Source organism: Nyctibius grandis, chromosome 4 (genome assembly GCF_013368605.1).
Source record: "Nyctibius grandis isolate bNycGra1 chromosome 4, bNycGra1.pri, whole genome shotgun sequence".
Lineage (NCBI taxonomy): Eukaryota > Metazoa > Chordata > Aves > Nyctibiiformes > Nyctibiidae > Nyctibius > Nyctibius grandis.
In genome coordinates this window covers 53,095,420-53,121,288 of record NC_090661.1, presented here as the reverse complement: position 1 = coordinate 53,121,288, position 25,869 = coordinate 53,095,420, and positions in this window count along the sequence as shown.

Sequence of the window (25,869 nt, the reverse complement as noted above, 5' to 3'; positions counted from 1 at the left end):
TGACACAGCAGTAGTTTTGTTAACAGAATCTATGGTATTGCTATAATAAATACTATGGCAAAAATCCCCTCTGGAATATTTCCCTAAGCATTAGCATTTTGACAGTGCATTTGAGTTTGGCCACCATGAATTCATGCATTGTATATTTGATTGTAAAATCATCATTGTTAAAATATATGGCCTTAATGGGTCTTGAACTGGCACAGAATAACCAAAGGCAGAGATAGAAAACAAGGAGAGAAATATATGTATTTTGGCATAGAGCAGAGCTACAGCCAGTGCCTCACCAAACTTATGTTGTCCAGTGACTGAAATGATGTTTCTTAGTTTTGTTTTGTTGTTTTTTTTTTTTTGTAATTAACTCCCCTGCTTGATTGCTAGGGCTGTCTCAGATCTTCTCTGGTAAGTCTGTCATTGTTACCTCTTTTCCACCATCAGCTATGAAGATACTTAAGTGAAGCAAGGTTTGGGGCTGAGGCAGGTACAGGAAGAGGCTATGTTAGCAAAAAAAATAAAGAGTTAACTTGCCTTTGCCTCTGAAAGGCCAAGTGCTGAGGAAGAAATGCTCCCTTGATGCTAGACAGTAGACTAGGCTGAGATTCACAAGCAGCTTTATATGCTATGTGACTACCTCATTTAACAAACATACATGAATGGATAGACTAAGTAACATCTTCAGATTCCATATAACTATTTTCTTCTCCATTGGGGAGCTTCCCTGTAAGGTCCCAGACAACTACTGTTGCTGGATAGAAGGATGATGAGGGTGGCAGAATGTGATACATCGGTAGGAGAAAGGGCAGGTTTATCTTGTATATTGGTGAGATCCATCGCTCCTTACAGAACAAGCATTTTGAACAAATAAAATATGAGAGATGGAAACAAATGGTAATGGCTGAAAACAAAGGACTAATGTTTCAGAGAGTGATGCCGAGACCAGAAGGGAATTTTAATGAAGGAAGGTGCAGATTGCTTGATTTTGGGAGAGTTTATCACAGCGGAATAGAGGTAAGAGGCAGTGAGCAAAGAGGAGTAATGTCTCGGATTGGAAGGAGTCCATGAAGCACATTACTAAACTTGCCTTCTTTCCTTCCCAAAAAAATACCACTACCAAAGGACAGTTTTGGAATAGAGCCCAAAATGAATTGGGAAACAGTACAATAGTATAGGGCTACGTGTAAATATTTTGTACAGAGAGAGAGAAGAGAGATAGTCTCATTCTGTCTTGATAGGATGAATAAATGTTGATCAAATGTTGATCAAGGTTGTGAGATCAAGAGATCTTCTGAGCAGGTTTTGAATATGGTCAAAATACCAGCACACATCTCAAACAGCACAGCTTAAATTCAGGCTTTTCTCTTCTATGTGGTAGCAAAAAGGAGAATTGCTTTGGATAAGCAAAGTTTTCCAGCCAAACAAGATGCTTTCCAAGCCACTAACTTTCTTCTGTCTTTAAGAAAGCAGTCTCTTAACTGCCACTTCAACTCTCTTTAACCTGGTCACCTGGAGTGTGATAGAAAAATATCTTAATTTACCACAGCTGACTAAAAGTATCATATCCCTGCACTTAGGCAAACAGCTGTGAATTTTCTTTAACAGCAAAAGAAAAAAGAGGGGAAAAAAAACAGAAAGTGAACTAGAACTTTCTTATCAACATGTGTTTCAGGTGACATGAAATCTGTACAATTGGAATTTAAGAAAGTCAAAGAAAAGGTGATGGATTCTTTAGATATGGTTGATGATGATGTGAGAAGTGTAGATTAGATGGTTTCATGGTCTTCCACATCTATTTTGTACAGTTCTACAAAATGATGGTGAAATATAGCCACTCATGTGCTTGGAAATCCTGACAAGGTGGTAATACAGTTGATAAGAGGGCTTGTTTTGATTGTTTGTTTTTATTATCTGCTTGTATTTCTCAATACTAAACATAAGAAGTTAGCTGCAATAGTTTCAGTAGTGTTGTATGATACTGTATGACAAGTTTTTAATAGTTCTGAAAACATTACAGGGAAGTAGAAAACAATATGTTTGTTGAATCTGTAAAATACTGGGAAGACGTGAAGCAAGCAGTAGGTGGTGGTGCAGTAATTAGAGACAGCGATCTGTCTGCAGATTTTTTTTTCCCCCTTTACTGATGTAATGTCTGAATGTAAGATACTTCACTGACTGCATCTTGGAAGAAAACTTAAGTGTGCTCTGTCAAGATAGGGAGAGAATCTGGACAGATTATTAAAAGAAATGTCAAAGCACAGTTGGATAATATCATGATCAAAGTGATAGATAAACAGACAAAAAGGAGAGACAGAAAGTGGAGAAGAAAGGGGCAAGATTTCATTCTTAATGATTTTTTTTCATAAGGGACACTCCCTGAGATAGACCAGGGATGATCCACATGAATAGAAAGACAGAATGACTAAAGAGAGCCTGCACTCAAAAACAAACTCACCTCATTCAGATACTTTGAACAAAAGGCTGTGTTCTGAGGTGGGCTGGAGGTAGGTGTTGGGAGCACTAGGACACAAATCTCTGACCCAGCTCTGTACCACCACCTGACTCATCTACCTTTGAAACAACTACAGTTAACAGTGTCCTTCCAGCAAAGCCCCAGTGTCACCTGCTAGAATCTGTAGGAGCCAGAGTGCATGAAGACACAGCACAGAGAAGAGAAATCCCTGAAGAAAACAGGTTCCCATTGCAAAACATTTGATAGGCTGAACTGTATAGCTCTGCCAAATTAAACCATGCTTTTCTCTTAGCCCTCAGAGGAGCTCTTTGGTTGGTCCTTATTTTGAAGCAGCCATTCAAGGGTCAGGTGTAGCAGCTCTTAATGAGTGTTCTCTGCTGGCTATGGGGTACCTGAGCAGTCAGAAAAAAAGAAATTTTAAGAAAAATATTGCTTTGAGAAAAACAGTGAAGATTAATTCTTTTTTGCAATGAGAAAAATGGAGGTGTTAGCAGCCTTTACCTTGCCTTAGCTTATTGTAACCTTCCATGTGTTTTGGTCAAAGTTCATGGAAACTGATACATTTCTGTTTTTTTCTGATGGACTGGCATTTTCTGATGGGAAAAAAAAACAATCAATTTTATCAAAAACTGCCATCAACTCTTGTGGGAAATATTTAATTTTTCTATATAGCAGGGATTTTATTATGTGTTTTATTGTTATTTAGGAACAATAGCAAAACTTTAAAGTGTTTTCTGTTGAGAGTGCTGGCCTCCCACATGTTCTTTTAAATCCAAGCTACCGCAGACTCATTCTCTGAAACACTGTGCTTGTTCGTTTTTGCCTTATTTAGGTTTAAGAAGCATTTGTCAAGCAGGCAGCTGAATGTTAACCTCTCGCTGATGGCAAATAGTGTCTGCAAGTTTTGCTTTCTTGCTATGCAGAGTGACTGGTACTGAACCTTCACCCTCGTGGTAACTTGACTTACAGCAGTGAAGAAAAAGATCTATACAACTGAATAAAGTATTTGAAAAGAAATACACCCAAGTCTGGATACTTGAGAAGGGGAAGAAATAGCAAAACATGCCAGATTTATGAGGGGCCATTGGGGGTATTGTACAGGTTTGCATGAGCAGTTATATAATTTAGTGACTCTCATGTGATATTCTGCATTATATTTACAATAGACAGAGAGAGTGAACTGCACCCAACTGCATTAAATAGAACAATTTTTTATCAAGGATTGCTGGTGACAATATTACTGCAACAGCTTGTGCATGTCATGAGAACCCAGAGGTAAAAAATATAGCACTCTTTAGGTGTATTTTATTATTTCACAATAATTGGATAGCATGACACCTAATGAAAATTTACATTAGGCAGACATCTAGTGTAAATTTCACACTTTTTCAGTCACATCATCTCTTGGCTGTCTCAGTGTACCTATTCTGATATTTTGGAAAATATGATTTTTTATGAATTCTTATGAAATTAAAATATCCAGGAGTTTAGAAGCATTTTCCAGCAGGAAAATAATTAATAACACTACTGAGTGTGAGTTGTTTGCTTTAGGGTCATCAGGAGTTTGTTATCATTAGCAGGTTTGGAGCAACAGTTTAGAGAAATAGTAAAAAATTATTTCTTAGACTCTGAGTCTACAAACAGTGATGTACTTGCTCAAATTTATACAAGCAACTAATCTCGCTGGAAACCCTCCTAAACCTGAGCACACATGTAATCATTTGAAGAAGCAGCCCTGTTTGGTTACATCTGACTCATCTGAAATCAATAAAAATAGGCTTTTGAACTTTTTCTGAAATTTAAAAGTCCCTGTGAGTACTGAGTGAAATTTAAGGTTAGTTTTCATTTTATCTGAAAATGGCTTGGCCTTCTTTAATGAGAATAGTGTTTTGTTTTCAAAACAATAATTTTAATGGAAAGTGTTAGGGAGTTTTAATGGGATGTGCTTTATAATAAACAGCAGTAACACATTGTGATTTTATAATGTATTTCATTGTAGATTCTGAAAGTGCCTCATGAGTGGTTTAGTCTCACATCACCCTAAATAGAATGGTGGTGTTGTGCTTGTTTTGCAGACAGGAGGCTAAAATAGAGAGACTGTGTGAGTTGTGAAAATGAAAATATTGAATAGAGTCCACAGTGCTAACGGCTATTCACACACTTATTCTCATACATAAATCTCTTCTCCTGTACTTATTAGCCATGTTCCTTCGGATATACTTCTGTGACTGAAAACTAATGCCTGTGATGAAGATAACTATACCTTTAATTTGACAAACTATTCCTGGTTAGAAAATGCTTACTCATATCTTCACTTTCTCATTGTTTTAAAAAGGACTTAACAAATGTTCTCAAAGCCAACCATATGCTTAAGCGCTCTTTGACTCAGGCCCTGTTTGAGTACTGGAAATGAAATCTGGTAGACAAAGGGACAGGTTTTATTTTCTGGATGAAGACCAACAAAACCCATGTTCATCTGGGCACTTCGGCCACAACAACCCCATGCAGCGCTACAGGTTGGGGGAAGAGTGGTTAGAAAGCGGCCCAGTGGAAAGAGACCTGGGAGTGCTGATCGACAGCCGGCTAAACATGAGCCAGCAGTGTGCCCAGGTGGCCAAGAAGGCCAATGGCATCCTGGCCTCTATTAGGAATAGTGTAGCCAGCCGGTCTATGGAAGTGATCGTCCCTCTATACTCGGCACTGGTGAGGCCGCACCTTGAATACTGTGTCCAGTTCTGGGCCCCACACTTCAAGAAAGATGTTGAGGTGTTGGAGTGAGTCCAGAGGAGGGTTACCAAGATGGTGGAGGGTCTGTCCTACGAGGAACGGCTGAGGGAACTGGGGTTGTTTAGCCTGGAGAAGAGGAGGCTGAGAGATGACCTTATTGCAGTCTACAACTACCTGAAGGGAGGTTCTAGTGAAGTGGGAGTCGGCCTCTTCTCCCAGGCAACTAGCGATAGGACAAGAGGACACAGCCTCAAGCTTCACCAGGGGAGGTTCAGGTTGGACATTAGGAAGAATTTCTTCTCAGAAAGGGTCATTAGACATTGGAACGGGCTGCCCAGGGAGGTGATGGAGTCACCATCTCTGGATGTGTTTAAGAAAAGACTGGACATGGCACTTAGTGCCATGGTCTAGTTGACATGGTGGTGTAAGGGCAACGGTTGGACTCGATGATGCCAGAGGTCTCTTCCAACCTGATTGATTCTGTGATTCCGTGATTTGCCAGACAAATTAATGTAAATGTATGCAAAATGATTATTTAAATATCCATTTTCTGTTACATGGTAATAAAAACAATTCATATCTCTTGTCTTTTTCTGTTTAAGAGAAAAGCCATTCCTGTTGTCTTAAATTGATGTTTTTTATGCTAAAATGCTGATAACTTCTGTACCTGAAACATTTTTGTGCCTGTTTTCAAACTCTGAAACAGTTACAAGCCAAAGGCTGAATAGAGAATTCTGAACAGTGCATATATTTTCCTATTTCACACAAATGCTTCACTATAATATATGAGATTTTATAAAGAAAACTATCTATTTGTATACAAATTTGATTTTCATTTCTAATCAGACCCTGCTACAGACTGACTGAGCTTGAGTAAAATATTGTATAATTACGCAAAGAATAGATATTGGTTACTTCACAACAATCCTATTCAAAACTTACACAGTTATTCTGATGAAAAAATAAATGAACTCACATCAGATAATCTGGAAATAAATACATTCACAGAGTGTTTCTTTCTTCCAGTGAAGACTTCAATTAAACTGAGACTTATAATAATTGTCAATATGCTTGACCAGTGTTAAAATTAACAGATGGTCATTGTACCAAAAGAGAGTATTTCAAGCAAATAATTCCACTTAAAGTATTAAAAAAGCACATTTTTTAGTTTATACTGTTGGAGGTTATGGTGGCATGTTTGATTAATGAGCTGTTTTATTGGTGATGCAAATAATGTGTAATGTCATAAGACCCATATGTTGTAGATTAGAGAGGTATTAAACTTACCTTGGCACAAAGTGAAAAATCTAAAATATCCCTCCAGTAAAATATGTCATTCTAGAGGAAAAAGACATGTTGGCATTGCTTCTGTTTATGCTTTTGATAAATTACATGTCATGTTTACTTAGTTTTAGTATCCAATCAAAATCTATTATTTTTCATACTTTTGCTTCTCTTTGTCAGATCCCTTCTTCAAGTTGTGTTTGCAATGGTCAGCAGCTGTGTGTGAAACCAGGCTGTACATTACCTGTCAGTTATAAACAAAGACATGGAGGAAGATGACAGTGTCTAATTTTTCATAAAATTCTCGGTATTTATTGACATTTACCTAGAATGGTGCAAACTACCGCAGAACGAGGAAGGCATGTGCATGCAGGAAGCACTGTGAGAAGGATCCTCAGCAAAGCCTCAAGCCACACACCAAAAATTCACCTGGTTCCACATTGCATGGGAAACCTGAACCACAGGTCAGTATCTATTTAAAGATTCACTGAGATTCTGTGACCTTTGGGTGAAGTCTAGTCGGAAATGATGGCCTGACTTATGAACCTAGCTTGAAACCATATATAAACCCCCCCAGCTAAACCCAGAAATGGATGAAACTCAATGATTTAGGCTGAATTTTACTTTGAGGTTTTGAATTCTGTTGACACTGAATAGTAGACTGGAACTCAGAAGGTGCACTGGAGCTTTGCGTGCACTGCAATGCAATGCAACTGCAAAGTTTCATGTTATTCTCTCTGGGTCTATACCTGATCCAGAGCAAAATCTGTCTCTCAGAAGTATTTGTGTATTTGTTCCAGGGCTAAAAATGGCTACTTCTTCTGGTGATAAAATTCCAAATGAGAACTACCCCTCAGAGGAACACAACTATCTCCTCTTCAAATTTCATCTTTTTCTGCTAGTAAAGTAAGCCTGATTCTTCTTTCTTTCTTTTTCCACAAATTTCTGTTGGCTTTGGTAACCTGGGAAACACTTCCTTACTGATCGTGACTACCCTGGATGGGATGTCTTCTGCCACTACACTGGGATCTTCAACTACAAAGGTAAAATATATGGGCACATGCAACTATACAGCCCATTTCTAGAATTTTTTCTCACAAGCATGTGAAAACAACCAGCCATCTCTCCTTATTCAGAGCAAAATGTAAACAGATGTGATTTCCTACAGAAAAAATCACTTCTGAATGAAGAGGAAATAGACTTTAATCTTTAATGTACCTCAGCATTTTTTACACTTATGTAATTCTCCAGTACTGTTGTCATGAAAAAAGAGCACTGGAAAAGCTGACAATTTTGATCTAATAACTACAGTGGTCTTTCTTTGAGGGCAAGAACAGTGTACCAAAATTTATTCTGTGGATTCAGATAAAAATGAGCCCTTCGATAAAGGCATCACAGCTTAACCCCAAGAGACATAAATAATCTCCACTTTGCCATCTTGGTCAGCAGCATCCCGAGGAGGAAATCTCTTCAGGGTCTGCAGGTGAGACCACTGCTCTTGTCTCTCAGGTTCCCTCTGAGGCTATCTAACAGTAGCTTCTTCTGAGATCCACTGGCAAAAGATGTCCTGTGCTCTAGCTCTTCCAGGCAAAGAAATTGTCAGGTGGTACAACCTTGGGCTGAATTCAGTTCCTTGAAATGTCTTTCTTCCAGGAGTCCTGGTTCCACCACACTCTTTACAGCACACACTCATTTGGAAACGATCATCTCGCAAATACTTATGCATGTGCTGCACTGTGCTATAGTAGGTTGCTTCAAGGAAATCAGTGGGTCTGTTTGAAAGATTAAGAATGTGTGTAAGTGTTGACAGGCTTTGGACGCTAGTCACCACAAGAAGATGTTAAAATATCAAAGTGGTTGTGGTGGTGGGGAATGTGGAGGGAAAGGTCTTCCTTAGCCAGGGATCCTATTTTCATGCAAATGTGCTTAAAAAAATAAAATAGTAAAAAAAGAAGTAATGTACTGAAAATGTATTTTATGGTAAGTAGACCTTTCTCCCTAGGATGCCTCTCATCATCTTCCAGAAGGATCCAGCCATGCATTAAGCACAGGATTAGTTTTCTCATCTTGGTAGCATTGTGACAGTTTAAAAAAAACTCTCATAACTAATGTAGCCTCCATACATTACAGAGTGATCATGTCCAAAGAATAGACATTGACAGATTTGAAATAATTATGTAAATTTACCTAGGGTCCTATTTAAATGCACATTTTTCAGACTTACAATCAAAAGAAAGAAGACATCCTCAACCAACCCTTAGTGATTGCTGAGGAAGCTATACCTACATGCCTACATTAAACCTAGCACAATATGCTATAAAAACCTCATTACACATCCAGGCTGTCTTTGTATCAGCGTTAAATGTGCTTCCATACACATTCTGTAAATTACACACTTATAAATTACTCATTTATAATAGCTACTGGCTGATGGCTACAGTGAAAATTGTACTTTTATTTTTTTAAACTTGGCTTTTTTTGATGTGGTTTTTGCTTATCTGAGCACCTGATGATCCCGAACTGCCTGTTAATGGAAGGTAAAAAAAAGATGTAAGGAAGTACTCCTGATATACCCCCTTTTTCATGATTAACTCTACAATAATCAACTACGCCTCAAACTGGAAATTTATAGCGGCGGACTTGATCATCTCTTTCTCCAGTATTATTTCTGCTGGAGTTAGCATTGAATAGTTATTGATAGGTTGATAATGTAACACTCAGAAATCCTGTTACAATAGCTCGGAAGGTCAAAAGACATACTGAATCGCAGAATCACAGAATCAACCAGGTTGGAAGAGACCTCAGGGATCATCGAGTCCAACCATTGCCCTGACACCACCCTGTCAACTAGACCATGGCACTAAGTGCCCTGTCCAGTCTTTTCTTAAACACATCCAGAGATGGTGACTCCACCACCTCCCTGGTGGCGGAGGTGGTGGAGTCACCATCCCTGCTTACTTTTTCTTCATGAGGAATCATTTACATGCATCTAACTCTTTGGAGCGTTAGGATCAGGGTTCCCTGACAACAAACTGGATAGGTTAACAGGCATATTAGTCTTGTCCTTATCTACAAGATACCTTCCTGTATGATTTGGCATCCATCACCCAGATCCTCTGGTCCATCTGTAAAAGAATGCAGCCTTCAAAATGATCCATCTGCCAGGAGACCCCCCCTCTGCAGTTACCCTTTAGTTACTCTGTCAGAACTATGATAGAGATGCCACGATACCATCCCACTTTCACGGTCCACTCTGGTATATGTCATTGCAACCTCTTAATCTCTCCTTTTTTTTTTTTTTTTTTAAATGATATGCTGGCTTTGGGAAATGCTTGTTCTGTCCCTATAAGCTGTTGGGACATGCCTCTGTGACACATCTCAGCTGTCCCAATGCCACTATACAGGAGGCTGTAGACCCAATCACTGAAATGGTCAAAGACCTGTGACTGCTAGGAGGAGAGGGAAGAATTTAGGAGAACTTGTGAAGCTGGGTTCACCACCACAGCAATGCAGACTGACCTGCTGCTTCTGCTTTCTTTGTCTTTTGAATGCAAATGTGATACTTATGTTTCATCAGGGAAGGGTGGATGGACAATTCTCTTGCTGTTCAATATGCTTCATGGGCAGTTACAACAATTTTAGTACTGGCATAGGAATATATACATGTAAAATTCAATAGAGAATCATGTAATCATAGAATAGTTTGGGCTGGAAGGGACCTTTAAAGATCATCTAGTTCCAACCTTCCCTGCCATGGGCATGGACACCTTTCACTCGATCAGGAGTACATATATTTGGGTGCATGTATATGAACACACAAGTGTACAGTCTTCTGAAGACTTAACAAAGACTGTGCATAAGAAAGCTGAAATTCTGCTGCCACAGCCATCAGTAAGCCACACACTCTCTGAGATAATGAGTAAGTGCCACTCACTTCAGTGGGGTCTAGATCAAACTCATGATGCCATGAAGTGCATGCAATGGACTGCAATTTAAAAGACTCTGATGTTGTAAGATTCTCAAAGCAGAAGATACTGTAACAAAGAACAAAACAAGGTATTATTTCACATAATACTAATATCATGTGTCATAAACTATTTATATAGTATGATGGGAAGTTTGATTAGAATGAGAAACTCACATTTTAAGTCCAGAAGAACCTATCATGTCTGGCTAACCTCACCTCCTGGATAATGCAGGCAGCAGAATGTCACCCATTAACTCTCACATTGGGATCAAAAGCTGTGGCTGAGATATAGCTATATCTTTGACCTTGATTTGAATATTCAGATTGTAGAGAATCTACCACCTTCCTTAGTCTTGTTCCAGTGCTTGATTAGTTTTGCTACTTGCCCATTTTGTAGCAGGAGTTTTCCATCTTGGTTATGTTTCTAGTCAGGGACTATATGATGTGGTAGCAAAGATGCTTATAGATGATAATGAAGTCTTCAGGAATGAAGTTTTGAGGTGATTTGAGCTCCTTAGGCCTTTAATTGTAAGGGATGAACCCCTCTGAAATATTTACAGAATTTTCCTAAATGGAAGGAGGCATAGGAGAAAGAGAAAGGTAAGTCTGTACATTACCATGTACTGAGGAAAAAAAAATAAACTGAGAAAATGCTTAAGGAGAAAGCTAGTCAAAGGGAAGGTGAAGGAAGATGGAATGAATAATGGAAGTCTGAGGAGCTTGTATCTGAGGTAGAACTGTACATTTTTCAAGGACCAGGTCCACTTGCATGGACATCTGAAGGAGGCAGACAAATCCTTCCACTTACTTTCTATGGGTTTTTTACTTGTTTTGGTTTTTATTAAATATGCTGCAACTCTGTTTGTATGACCTGAGAATTTGTGATCCATAAATATTCTAATTTTAGCAGGAAGCATTTCTTAGAATGACCTTTTTTCTCACAAATACATGGAGAAAGCAAAAGTCAAATTTATATTTGAACCTCTTGACTTGGAAATTAGCTAAAAAAAGTTATATGTATATACTAGAAAAATAGAAACATGTAGTGTGATGTCTCTCATCAGAAGCCTTGTGCTGCCTTTTGAGTAAGTAAATACTCAGACAAAGTGTTCAGAAAGCAAAGATGCACCAAACCAATAGAAAATCCAAATTAGCAGGATGGTTTCAAACAGATCAAAAAGTAATCTGCAGTTAGAGACAGAAATTGCTGGAAATAGCAAATTTTTCATTTGACCCTAGTGTCCACCAATAATGAACTGCAACTTTTGGAAACATGCCCCAATATTCTTTGCGCCATTTGTGTAAAACCTGAGATGACTTATCTAGGGCTATATTTATCCAAGTTATTCCCCACTTGTGATCATGTATCTTTAAGTAATGTTTTCTGGACTTTATAATTATCATATAGACAGAGGGTTCTTGAAAGAGCAGGCTGGTGTTCAGATCCAGAACTGCCCCAGTCAGACCTTTACAGTGTGATGGTTGCACTGTAAAATCCAGATGCTTTGCTTTTATTATACAATTTATATTGGACTTGTGCTGCAACGGACTCTTACACCCTCCACTCCCACTTTTATGTTCATATTGAGAATGACTCTATTTTTGCTTTAAAAGTGTCCAGCTACATAGCCTCTAGTGATTGTATCAGTTCTCTCTTTATTGCTGCATTCAATCATTCCTTCTCATAAACATTCTCTCTTTTGAAACCTACCTTTGAATTACATCTCTGTCCCAGTCATTGGCACTAATTTTCTAGCAAAATTTAGTTAATTCTTTTCTAGTAAGTATCAGTAACTTAACATTTAATATAATTTTTTCCCTCTGCCTGTGTGCATGTGATGGTGGGTGGGGGTAATGTGTTATTTCTTAAGGTGCCCTTCATAAAAGGAATTGATTTTTGTAGCTCCTCCACTGGGGGTTCTTTGTGTTTCTCAGGTCCCTGATGAAGAGACTGGAGAAAATTGACTGAAAAACAAATTCAGAAGCTCTCCACTCTCTATAAGAACTGCAGCAGCATTACAGAAACAAAAAGTGATACTCTCTGATGATCAGTTCAATCAGAGAGTGACAATAATGTATTTGCACCTTGACTCCTGTTCTATAAATTTATCACATGGGAACATAAGAAAAGGGTTTTTTTTGGTAAGTAAACCAAAATAATTAAAAAAAAATTGTTTTCGTCTTTATTTCATATTATACTAAGGCAAACTGCATTTTTTTGTGCACATTTTCTCCAAGATTTAAAGTGTAACACACTCCCTGAGTAGGGAAATACCTTTGTGACACCTCCCCTCCAATCCCTATTAGCTCTGTTTATGATTAATGAAGACTCATGGAACATGTGAAGTACCCATTTTAACTAATGAGATGGAGGCCCGAATAGGTTGTGTAGCTTTACTTCACTATTTCAAAGAAGGTGAGAACTGAGGAATCTTTCTTCACTGCTTCCTCTAAATATTGACAATATTCTTACCAACACCTGAGTAGAACTTGATTTAGGGGACATTTCTTCACAAAGGTAGCTCAAATGATTAATGTGCAACAGAAGTGAATTGTTGAACCTTTATGGTAAGAAATTTGAGATTTTGATTTTTCTTGTCTTATTCCCTGGGTTAGTATTAATATTATATCTGTTTGAATAACTTTGTTGCTTTTTATGAAAGAATGATTTATTTTGACATGGATATGGTGAATGCAATTCAAAAGATACTAATAAAAACTAAAGACTATATGATAACTTGCTGTGATTGTGCTAAAAGCAGGGTTCTTTTATAGGAACATAATCCTATGAGTCTTCCCAAAAGTAGGCAGATTCAAATTTTAGTCAGAAGAACTATTTCACTTCTAAAGTCCAAGAATTATTAAGTTCTTTAACTGGTGTAAATCAGTTTATAATCAGCTTCAGTGAAATATGCCTATTTGCACTTGCTGAGGGTTTGCCCAGTTAAGTTTACAGGGGAGAATAAACAGTACTTTTAGGTGTTTCAGAATCTTTGTGTAGGAATTTTATTCAGGAACCAGTTGACCTGAAGCTTTGGTAGTGGCCAATCAAACACAGTCTGAGATTTTAAATGTTGAAAGCTACCTGTTAATGCTTGTTTGATGATCCTGATGTAGTGAGCTGGGTGATCATAGTTCTTACCAGTGAGCACGTATTTGAAACCATGGGATCACCATTATAGTTTGGTAACACAGTCTCCATACAGAACGTGTGATTTTGGTAGAAAGGAGTCCAAATTTGACCTGTCTACAAGTTCCCCTCATCTGACTATCCCCAAGTCAAAAAACTACTCAAAAAATTAAGATTTCACAGGGTTAGCAAGAATCTTGTAAAAAATTATTTTTTTTCTTAGAATAGAGAGTCAGTGAAGTTCTGCCTAAGAGCTCCTTTGTTGAGCAATTAGTTACACTCACTTTTACAGCACTTCACAAGATACTGATAAAATGAGTTAAAGAAAAGAATGCTCCTGGTGAAAGCAGGTGGCTTGTTCTGTAAGAACATAACAACCACCTTTTTATGCACTAGGTGCTCCCTGGTTGTCTGTTACCATTCTCTGATAGTGGTGGCATACAGAGTTAAATGAAGTTGTGATCTGGCTGAGTGCAGCCACTGTTATGTTTCCAGAATAAACCTGTGTGAATTGTGTTTGCTGTGGTAAAGCAAAATATTTGATTAGATTTTTGTCCTAGTTCCTGCTCCTCACTGTGCATTGTGCCTGTAAAGTGCTTGCAGTAAAGAGCCTGTGAGTAGTGATTACTGACAGGTGGATTACGCATTTAAAGGAGATGCCCAAATTAGGCGTTTGAACTCTCTGCATTATGAGCTCAGTCTTAGATGAATATCCATCTGAAGCATCCCTGATTATCCTATGTGCAGCCTGTATGAAGGTTAGGATGTTAATTCAGACATTTATATTAGATACGGAAAATATCGAGTGTGACTGTCCCTCTAGTAAAGGTGTTTGTTGACAATATGGTTTTAATTGTGTTGATAGTATTGGAGGCACTGCCTTACTTCCTTTGAGTACTCCATGCACATAACGAAATTAAAGCAGGGTAACTAACTCATGATGACTACGGATTAAGCAACATAAAACAGCCTGGGCAGAACATGATAATTTCAGCAGAGCCTGTGGCTTTAGTGCATGACTCAGACTAGATGGTATCACGCCCCTGCATCAACAGCTGATCCATCCATAGTAGTTCAGAGGTCTGCAAGCAGGGCACAACCCATTCTGAATTTTGGAGTCTTTAATCCATTGCTGAGCAGTAAGAAGCAGTTGTTAGACTTGTAATTATTTGGGAAGGTAGAATACCTAGCTCATGCATGCCTTAAGCAGAGAATATTTTCTTAAGGTGATTTAGGGTTGGTTTGCACCTTTGACTTCCTTAATCTAATTGCCTGGTAGTAGCTGTCTGACTGCGTGAATATTCCAGCTTGCATTAACAAATATTATTTTCATCTGGCCTTCATATTTCATGCATATTAGCAATTCATAAATATGTTATAAAATTCTCCAGACTATTCCTTTCCCTGAATATAGATCCATGAAAAATGCTTCCCCGAATAAAATCTTAGTGGCAAAGTAGTTCAAAAAGCACTGCCTTTCATGCTGTATGTCTTAGAAACAAATAATTTCTTTTTTTTCCTTCTCTCTTCCTTCTTCCCCTACCATTCTGCTCCATTTAAAGGCAATGTAACATCACCACAAAGGAAAATTTCTCTTTTCTGCACCATAAATCATTCATTTCCCCCTTATAACACCCAGCCCCTCCCATTTGGGAGGCCTTCCACATTTACCATTTGTGTTATAATCTCCACTGTATTTCTGCCTGCCACATTGATTTATCCTTTGCTAACAAACCAGTTTTTATAGAAAAGCTGCTGCTTTCCCATTCAGTCTTTGATGAAATGTTTGGGTGCTTTATAAATCATATTTAGGATATGAACACAGAGGAAGATGAAGAGGAAAGAAGGATTTTTTAATAAAAATTTACACGTGGATGATTGAAAAAATCCAGTCTTACCCTTACTTTCCAGTGCTCATTAAATGTTGCTTTTGGGTTATAAATAGGTTAGGCTGGTAGAGAATCTTCTCTTTAACAGTTTCCCCCTTCCCATTCCAAATCATGGAATCTCTCATATAAGATGTCAAGCAGTTGGATTGGTGGTGAAAAAACACAGACAAAAGTTCATGTGCACAAGAGTGCCCTATACATTTTCTCCCATCTGTATCGGTAAGCAACAAAATCTTAAAGCAGAAGACAGAAAGTCTGAAGAGCTGATGTTAATTCCAAAGTTTTCTCAGTCACTCAGTGTGACCAAGTACAAAGCATTAGGCCTCTTTGCAAGTGAGGTCTGCTTCTGTAAGATGTTGCCTGGCAGAAGTGGTGTGGGGCTTCAGAAATAAAGCAATCAGAACCCATTTTAGAACTTAAAAAATTAATTTAAAGCACAGTGGTGGCTGCAAGGTCCACTGTTGCTTGCTGTTTACTTTAGTGCCCCAAATATAAGACAGTTTGCAGAACCTCCATTCTGAAACAATTTAAGCCTGCAAATAGTTAGAATCATTATACCCTTGAGGAGGAGAGAGTACAAGGACTAAGGTCATGATCCTGACTTGACAGGATTCAATTCCTATCTCTGTCAGAAGGTATTTGATTCTCCATTTTGCAGTAGCTAAGTCCTTCCGTGCATCTATTCCTAGGTCTAGATAACTTTAGGATGCAACCCTGGGATGCCATCGGCTGGCAGAATATTCAGCCTTGAGTCAGAAGTCCAGCGTCCCAATTCATTGCACAGGGAAAGCAAAGTGCCTATGAACAGGACTGACAAATCATACAGGAATATGCTCAGCTGCTGTTTAGAAAGTCTTAGGAGCACCCCTGCCTCATGAAGAAAAGTTACTGGAAGCTGGAAAAATACCTACTAAAACCTAGGCTAGGCTTCCCCCAAAAGACACAAAATGGGATATGTTTTTTCCATTAGTCACGTTAATCTTTGGTTTCCAGAATTTTTGTTTCCCTTTCCTCTATTCCTATGAATAATTAAGTACCTAGTGGGATAGGAAAGATTGAGGGAGGCTGACCTGGCACACGAACTATGAGTCAATGTTACCTTATTTCCTAAGGAACATAGAAACAATTTTTTTCTGATCTTCCCCATTAACATCTTTATTTCCCAATACAATTCTAAGAGAATTAGATTAATCACTCTCACCACTCTGCCAATTTTAATCGGAAACAATGACTGCCTGTGAATAATAATTTTTTTCTTGTTTGCAGCTCCAGATGTCTGTAGAATAAACCACCACTTCCTTTGCCTGCATTTAAAGCCTACAACAGATTTGGTTTCAACTCTTTGACTCAAACTAGGTAAAACTTGAGATTTGGAAAACAAGCCTTTGGGTGCCCTAAATTGTCGATCTCTGTAGTCACACGTGCTGAAATCATTTCTCAAATAGTTTAGTCTGTGACTGTTCTGAACAAGATATTGTCAAGGTAAAACAGGCAGTCAACCTCTGGGTTGGAAACCCCAGCAGAATCTACGGCTTTAGATGTGTGGACAGCTCTCAGGAAGGATGAATTTACAGAATATATGAAGAGCTCCTGGATATAACTACTGCAGCCAGTTCAGTCTTAGAAATTTCAAGGCCTTTCTTGCAAAAAACAATGTAAAGAGTATGAAGCATACTCTTGTACCTTTGAAATCTTTCGGCACAGGATCTTTTTCTTGGCCTCATTATACAAATGGCCTTCTTAACTGGCTCCTGCAGAGTCCCTCCACCCCTCACACATGTCTCTTCAGTATCCCTCGGCTTTTGCTTTTTTCTACATATAGCTTATCCCTGCTCTCAGCTATGCTCCACCTCCATTTGCCAGCAGGACAAAAAGCAACTCAGGGACAAGCTTGTTGATTGCCAGACTCCTATAACGTTATATCTCTTTCTCTTATCTTTGCCTTGTCTATTTTAGAAAGGCTACTTTTTAAGCAAAGCATATCTATTATTCAGTACTTGCAAAGTATGCAGCACAAGAAAAGATTAGTTTACAGTTAGTTTTATGTAAAGCAAGTAATTCCGTAATTTCGCCAGCATTAAGCGCATCTACCAAGATGCATATGGAGAAGCATATACATCCACCCTCTCCTTTGGAAACAAATTCTTGTTTGATGTCCCAAACTTTTCTGGAACAATTTCTGTCCTGGTCCTTAGGTGTCATCAAATCAAATATACTTAATATTATCAGCATAATTTTCCAATTGATGCATTCTTGGGCTGTAGGGGTACTAGAATATGACTTTCAACCTTTCCTTTTCCACATTTTGAGATCTGTGGATGCAAAAAAGCAGGTAAATGCTAAGAGTTACTATTGCCAGGTAACTAAATGTATCATCTTCTGCTTTGAAATTCTTCCTTTACCTTTATATCTGAAAGCTCTGTACACTAACAAGAATAAAATACACCAGAACTTGAAGCAAGGGAGTACGAATATTCTGAACAATCATTAGATCATTATTTCTACCTGCAAGCTTGTCATCCCTATAACCTATTGTATTAATAAAGCCCCAGAATGCTAGTCGGCACTGACAGACAGAGCAATGCACTGCATGTTTTATGAACTATGGATGCAACTCCCTCTGATTGCTATAGAAACACAAATTCATACAATTTCCTATCAAGAACCTGCTTCTTAATTATAAGCTAACATCCATTCAAATTAAAGAAATGTAACTCTATTCATGAAGAGAACGAAACCGTCTTACAGCCTCTAACAGTTTGATTTATTGTAACATGACAATATTGGGAACATTAAATTTTAATATCAGTGCTGTCACTTTAATAATAAATTAAGTATAATTCTTGCACTGAAGAGGTCAGAAATTAGTTCATTTTTAAAAGGAAATTTACTGCAGTGTATAGGCAGGTGTGTAATTCCTTCTTTCAGAGAAGCTGTGGTTTATCTGGTTTCAGAAGAGGCTGAACTTGTGGTTCATGTTTGCTCGGTCACTTTTTTTGCATAAATAATCTCTCATTTATTTCTCCTTTCACGTTTTAGCAGTAGGGAACTGAATGAATCTTTACTATCTTGGTAATAATAATTAGAAATAGAAAACTAATTCATGCAACAAAATATAAAAATCAGTTAGAAATTCAAACCAGATCTCCATCAAAGGAAAAAGTATTTTCCTCACTAAAATAATCAAAACTGTTCCCTCTCTTCTGTTAGTATCCCTATATTCTACCCATGGTCTCTATATCCATTGCTAACACATTTATTTGTAGACTGTAGCAATTTCTGGGCTTCAAAAGAGTTCCTGTGTTTTCATGCTGCTAGTTTGGTAAAAACGCACAGATCTCTCTCATAAAGATCAAGGTATCTCACTAGACAAGATCATCGAAGGTTGATAGGGAGCAATATTATTATTATGTTTCAACAGATGGGGAATGAAGATATTCGAGTAAATTATTCATCAAGGTCTCTGTTGGGTCTTTTGTCTGTCATATAAAAAGTATTACATTGGAATGGTAGCTATAAGTCCAAGTAACTCTTCTTAAATTCACCCTGTAGAGGATACTTTTGTATGAGTACTGATGATCTAATCAGGATCTAACATTTTCTTTAAGATAGACTATGCTTCCATTAGGAAGCAGACAAACTACTTAGAGGGATAAAGCTTCTCTTGCTTTACCTACCACTTCTGGAGACTAAGTTGCACTCTGGTCGAGGAAAGCGGAGAGCTCATTTCTCCTTTGTAATCAGGTTTATAGGATATCAGTTTCCTAGGTCTGCAGCAGTAGTCCAACCTACTTTGTTTCTTCAGAAAAATAATCAAACCAGCTTAATAAAGTGACAGACCTAGAGCTGCCCACTTAAAAACCAGAAGAAGGACCTAGGACCTTTGTTATGACAGACGATAAGCCTAAGGAAGAGCCTGGCTCAAGGTAAAAATGTCTTAATGAACAAAAAGTTCAGAGAGATTGTGATGGATACAGAGAGAAAAATAAGACAGATTTACAGGGAAAGAAACAACAGGGTTGCGAGAGCAAGGGAAGGTCTCAGGATGTCTGGATAAGCTGCAGTGATGCAATAGATCAGTTCCTGCACAGAGAACAAGCTTAAGCAAATCTTTCACTAGTCTTAAATCAGACCCACTACAAAGATTCACGTCACATTTAAAGCTTGTCTGCTTGCAGTTTCTAATGGTGGAGATACCAGCTGGATCAAATTCTCATTCCAGCTAATAGCTGGGACATGGAGCAGCTCAAACCAGATCTCAAAAGCCAGTAAAATAAAAATAAACTTATATGTTTTGCTTTTATAAGACAACAGAGATATTTTCGTACGAACTCAGGAAAGCAAAATCAGAAGAGGAACTAATCCTGTTTACCAGATGGGAGAGACTGAGGGGGAGTTTATAGCTGACATATACAGAGTAACCATTTTACAGCTGCAAAACATTTGGAATTCAAGCCATATTTAAAGGGTCAAATTCCAGAAGGTTATAAGAAGAACCAGTATCTGTTTTGCACATTTCACTACTGCTGCTGAACAGAGAAATTATGTGTGTGGATGTGTGCATATTGTTCAAAATTCACTGCAGTTACATTTAAAAGTCTTACAAAAAGGACTTTCTTCCAGAGTGAAATGATAAACGTATTTTCCCATTCTCCACAATTCTCTTTAATTGCGGGTGGATAAAGTAGGACAAAATCAGCAAATTTCTTTGGAATCCCCTGGGCTAAGGTATGGTGCAATATAAGACAAAGATATTATATATAAGGAGTTTCTAGAGCAGATCACCCTTTTAATTTAAGTAAGAAAAATTAAACGATAAAGCAGTTATACTTTTCCAGTCATAAAGATTATAATACATATTATTTAATATTTTTTCTTTTCCAAATGCCTACTCTCATGAGGAAAGTTGTTCACCTGTTTGCCTTGACAAACCCATAAATTCTAGATGAATTTTTGTTTAGAAACATGTCAGGACTGTAATTAAAAAGAATGGATACTTAGTATTTGTCTATTTTCTTTCACAGTGATGGATTGAAGGGGGGATAGAAAAATACATATTTTCATCTGTGTAAATAGAAATAATGATAATAATACCCAGATTACACATAGTGATAATATTAGTAAACAACAATGTGCTTTACAGTTACAATATTATTCTCCAGATGTACACAGGACCTGGGTAAAAATCTTAACAGCATTTCAGATCTCTGTGTATTGATGACAACTGTGTCACTTTCATGACACTTCCACTTATAGGAGCTTGTTTACAGATGCTCATAAGCAGTTCACCCAGTTAGGTTGAAGTGCTTGCCTAAGGCATCCTTTTTCCCTCCTTTCATTCCAATTTTATTGTTATGCAGAATAAGTTAAAGGAAAACATACAATTTTGCTTTCGCTAAAAGTTCCTATTATTGTTTAGCTGAGAAACTTTATCCTTTGGAACATGCACAGCTGCAGTTGAAGTTGGTGAGAGGTGTGCTGTGACTTAAAACTGAACTATACTGTAATTTGCAATATAAAACAAAATAAGAAGGTGAAGTTGTTTCAGTGTAAAAAATGTAAATGATTGATTCTGAAAACATTGCCAAAAAAAAAGTGTGTTGTTTGTGCATTACTTCTGTTTCAGTGGTTCCACATGTTCTGAGTGGATAGTCTTCCAGTGAAGACTCACTGTCTCTATGGGAGTGCACAGAAATAGTGTACTATTGCATAGTAGCCTCTACCCTCATGCTGTTTGAACACGTCCATATCTTATTTCATGTCTTCCTAGAGCTGACATTGTTCATGCTCCTGATCTCTAGGATCCCTGAAAATATTTGAGACAAGTAGGAATTTCACAAGATGACTTTAACTTTGCAAAATACTACTTCACCTCTGCTTTCACAGACCTACAGAGCTAAAATTGCTCTGGTTGTATTGAATCTGAGAAATGTTGTATTTTGTTTTAAAGCAATATATTTAAAAAGGCAGAGGCCCCACATTGGGAGGACAGTGTGGGCTGTGTGGCCCTGCTGTATATCACAGGAGTTGGGATTCACTGCTCAGTGCTAAAGACCTCTCCTTCCCAGAGTAAATTCTGTATAGAAGTAACATATATCAAATATAAACCACAAGATTTGTTCCAAACCTTGAGAAGCGTTAGAAATGGTTTTTGGTTCTACACAGGCAAAGAAGATTTCCTCCATAGACCAAAGACCACATTCTTTGCATCTGAGTGTACTGTTATGAAAACCTATCCACCCAGAGACACTGCGCTTTGGGAAAAAAAAAACCCGAAAAAAAAAACCCCAACCTGTCCTGGACAACAGGGTGAAGGAAGAATGTGTAATCAAGGTGTCATGGCTGACCCATTGCTCAAAGTTTGTTTAGGATTCACCTTAAATAACTTCATGATTCGAATATATCTTTATTTTTAAAAAAATAATCCATTTTGGTTTAAAATTGTTAGAGGAATGCGGTGGGGGTTGGTAACAGGGCAATGTGAGCTCTTTTATGATCCGCTTGCTCTGTTTTGTAGCTTTTCATTCTGGACATCTAAAGGAATGCCTTAGAAGTATTGAGGAAGAGATATGGAATTTTATAATACCTTGTGTCTCTGTGTACCTTCAAGGAAAGGGCAAGGAAATACAATATAAGAGTCCACCAATATTCCAAAGTAGGATGCAGTAGCTATGTGGCATAATTATTTCTGAATTTATGTGGGAAGGTTTCACTGTGGACAGTAACTTTGATAGGTTACAACCAGCCACCATCTGAGGGCTGAAGCTGCCAGAGAATGGAGGTGAATATGGAAATTCATGAAGATTTGAGTTAAAGGCAGTCCTGTGGGCTTAGATAGATGCAGGTGAGTGCTGTTCTAACCTTATCTACTTTGCCAGTCTTCATTAAGATAATGTTTGGTACACTACAGAGTGTTTTATGAACCTAAAGAAACCATCAAACATGCTGCTACTTATTAACTAGAGAAGATTTTTAGATTATGAAGAATTTAGACTCCCAGAGTGATGTACCTAGTAAAAGCAAAATGAAGCATATACCTATTCTAAGAAACCACAGATGTTGATGTTTCCCCTGGAAGAATTTATTTGGTATCCAAAGCCCTGCTGTGTAGGAATACAGGTACCTCCATTCTGTCTGAGCTGAATATCTAGGTACTTATCTTCCATTTAAAGCTGCTTTAGGTTCACAGGTCCCTGAGAATCCCCATTGGATAGGGTAGTTTAGATGACACTTAATGCATCCTGGAAGTACTTTGTTTATCACAAAACAAAACAGTCAAATAAATTTAAAGTGTGTCTGTGGGAGGAAATACTCATGGTGGAAATGCCTTATGATTAGAAAACGTGCAGGAAGTTGAGATCTCACCTCAGCTGCAGGGAACTTGAACTTGCTCTTCTGCTTCACAAGAGGATGCCTTGATCATTATTCTGCTGCCTAGGTGCCTGTTTCATATCTTCTGTTGAATCTGGACCACCATGCAAGCAAAAATGCAACAGACCTGGTCATTGCATTTGATCTTGTTTACAGTGTATTATCTTTAGATTAAGTATTTGCTACACTGAGATCACAGCCTGGAAAAAAAAAAACCAAACCCAAAACCCCCAATCAAAGAGCCTAATATAGCTTCAGATCTCTGGGTTGCTTACCTCTTGTTCCTAAGTTGCCTGTTCCCCTGCTCCTTTGGCCTCACTCTGAAGTTACTAACTACTCTATTCTGATAGTTTAACTCTTCACTCTGCAATCTTTGAAAGGATCTCAGTGATATACACTGATTTCCCTTTCCCTTTTCCTTTTCCTTTCCCTTTCCTTTTCCTTTTCTCAGTTTCCTTTGCAGGACTGTATTAGAGAACAAACAGGCACACAGCTAAATAGGCAGATACCAGGAGAGGAGAAATGGAAATGATAATCTCCAGTGTGAGAGTAGGTGAGGTGTGTAATGACAAAAAGCTGGGACATGTTGATGGTAGTATCTGTGTAACCTTGATCAGCAGCAGCTGCGTTACTTCACCTCTTTGTGTCCTAAGAAGGTAAATGGTCCTAATTTTGAAAGATGACCAAGAACTATTAACATCCACTTACCAAGACTTCCTTGTTCACTCTGTAGTTTATTGCTTGTGTAATGCTTTCTGCTAAGTTATTGAAAGATGAGATTCTGGCATATGCTTCAGTGAAGAGTTAAATGGAGAATAGAAGGAGAAAGGGGGATTTCATAATATGGACTATAGAATCTCCACGCACCATTAAATTGCATCCCAAGCACAGGATATATGTGATATATCTCTGCTCTGAGCGGCAGCCCTGACAGCCTTTTATGCCTTTGCTCACTGTGGAGTGAAGGTATGTTAACGCTATTCTAACTGAAGTATTTAGACTAAACCAAACCTTTGCATATCTTTAAAGTTGAAAGTTGTGCCTAGGCAGAAACAAGGGCATTTATCAAGCTACTTACACCTTCTGTGTCAGAATGACCATAAACCCTTTGAGGTCATTACTATGTGTCTCTGGACATCAGTAATTCTCTTTAGGTTCTACCATAGTACACAAAAAGCAAGGGCAGAAGTCTTCACTGGTAAAGTGCTTAAACCCTGACAACCTTACAAGAAGTTGAGCAGAGCTAGCTCCTTTGTTTTGACAAGATTTTCTTCCAGGATGACCAATGAGGAAGTCACATTAAATGATGTCTCTTCCTTTCCACTTCCATGTGTTTCCTCTGGCAACTTGAGAGCACTGGACCACCCTTCCCTCAACTTGCCATCTTGCAGGTAATCTGGAAGTCAGATCTGGGCCCTCTGCCAAAGCTGAGAGTTTGGCTTTACTCTACTATGCTTTTCAACTTCTGTTTCACGAAGTAAACTCAGTGTGCAGAATAAAATCTTTCTGAAATTTAGACTCCAATTTTGCCTTCCCAGGTGTGAAGAAAGTTTGACGATTTAGAAAACAGCTGATCTGCCTTCCCATGTGTAGAAATTTATTACACAGGCAGGTCACAAATCCTTTTGTTCTTAATCACACACACATATTAAATGAGTTTTCAAAACTAATGGCGCAGTTGTGCAATGGTTGACACATTTCTCGTATCTCATGAACTAGAAGTCAGCCAGCTGACTTTTGAAGCTTTCAAAAAAATCCATTTATCATGCTGAGTAATGATCTTTGTGCATTGTAGGGAGGTTTCCAGATTGGAAATATAGCATAAAACATTATTTCAATTATTTGCCCTAAGCTACACCAACCTTTTCGTTTGTTGTTAAATTTCAAGGGTTGATGTATTGGTCATTCAATTAAGATGAATTACCAAGCATTTCCCTTTCCAGTTCATTCCAGTTTTACCAGTGTTTGAGGATAAAAACCAGAGTGAACACTAATATGGTATACTTCTCAGTTCTTTTACAGGCTGCAAACACAGATAAATATTGCTATCTTCATTGCATTCGTCTAGAAAGGAATGAAAACTAAATGTTGTACTACGTCTCTCGTGTCTTCTGTTCTTTTGCTGGTAGCTGAAGGAGCTTTTACATCTTAGACTTTTGCACTGACTCTGGCTATTGGCTGTCCTATTATCTTGAAGTTCTGAGTTGCTGTTGTCATGTATATTGGCAGAAATCAGTGAGTCTTCAGTGATGACAAACAATTCTTTGCAGCACTGCTTGTAGATATTAAAGTCTTCAAGAGGATCTGGATGGAAACTAGAGCTAAGCTAAAGGGGGAAATTCAATTTTTTAGTGCCAGTGGAAGCACAAGTAGTCACTGCCTCCGTCTGGCCACTCATTCTTGCCCTTGGAATGGCCCACTGGGACAGTTTGGCAGAAATGCTTGTATTAGCTGCTATGTGGTGGGCTGAATTGGGGAAGGAAGAAGGTGGCAGAGGGACAAAAAAAAAATGGCTGGGAAGTTGGTTGTGTCAGTTACCCAGGGTTGTTCAAGTAGTTTCACTGTTGAAGTTTTAGCCACAGCCTCGGAGTTCAGAGTTCAGATTTCTGGCAGATTAGGTTTCAGGTTTTCATTCAAGGCACTATCAGATACATCTGGGTCAGAGCCTGGAAACAGTCCCTGTCTGGTTTCGGTTTGACGTGGCAGTAACTAAAACCACGGGAGCTGGTTCACAGAACCAGAGAATTGGAAAGGAATCAGACTGAGGTTCAAATGCTGACTTATCTTAAAATGATATTATCTTTAGTATGGGCTTAGTTTTTGTGTTGGATTTTGCATGTACCCCACTGCTTATAGGGTTTTACAAAAGGTAGGGTTAAAACAGAAAATGTTTTCCTACTACTTACAGGATGCAAAACTCATTCCAAACCACATCATTTGCACTTGCAATGCTAGTAGAAAAGCCAATCTGTGCCGCAGCATCCACAAGACAGCTTACTGTCACTCTGTATAAACTTGACTATTTACTTACAAG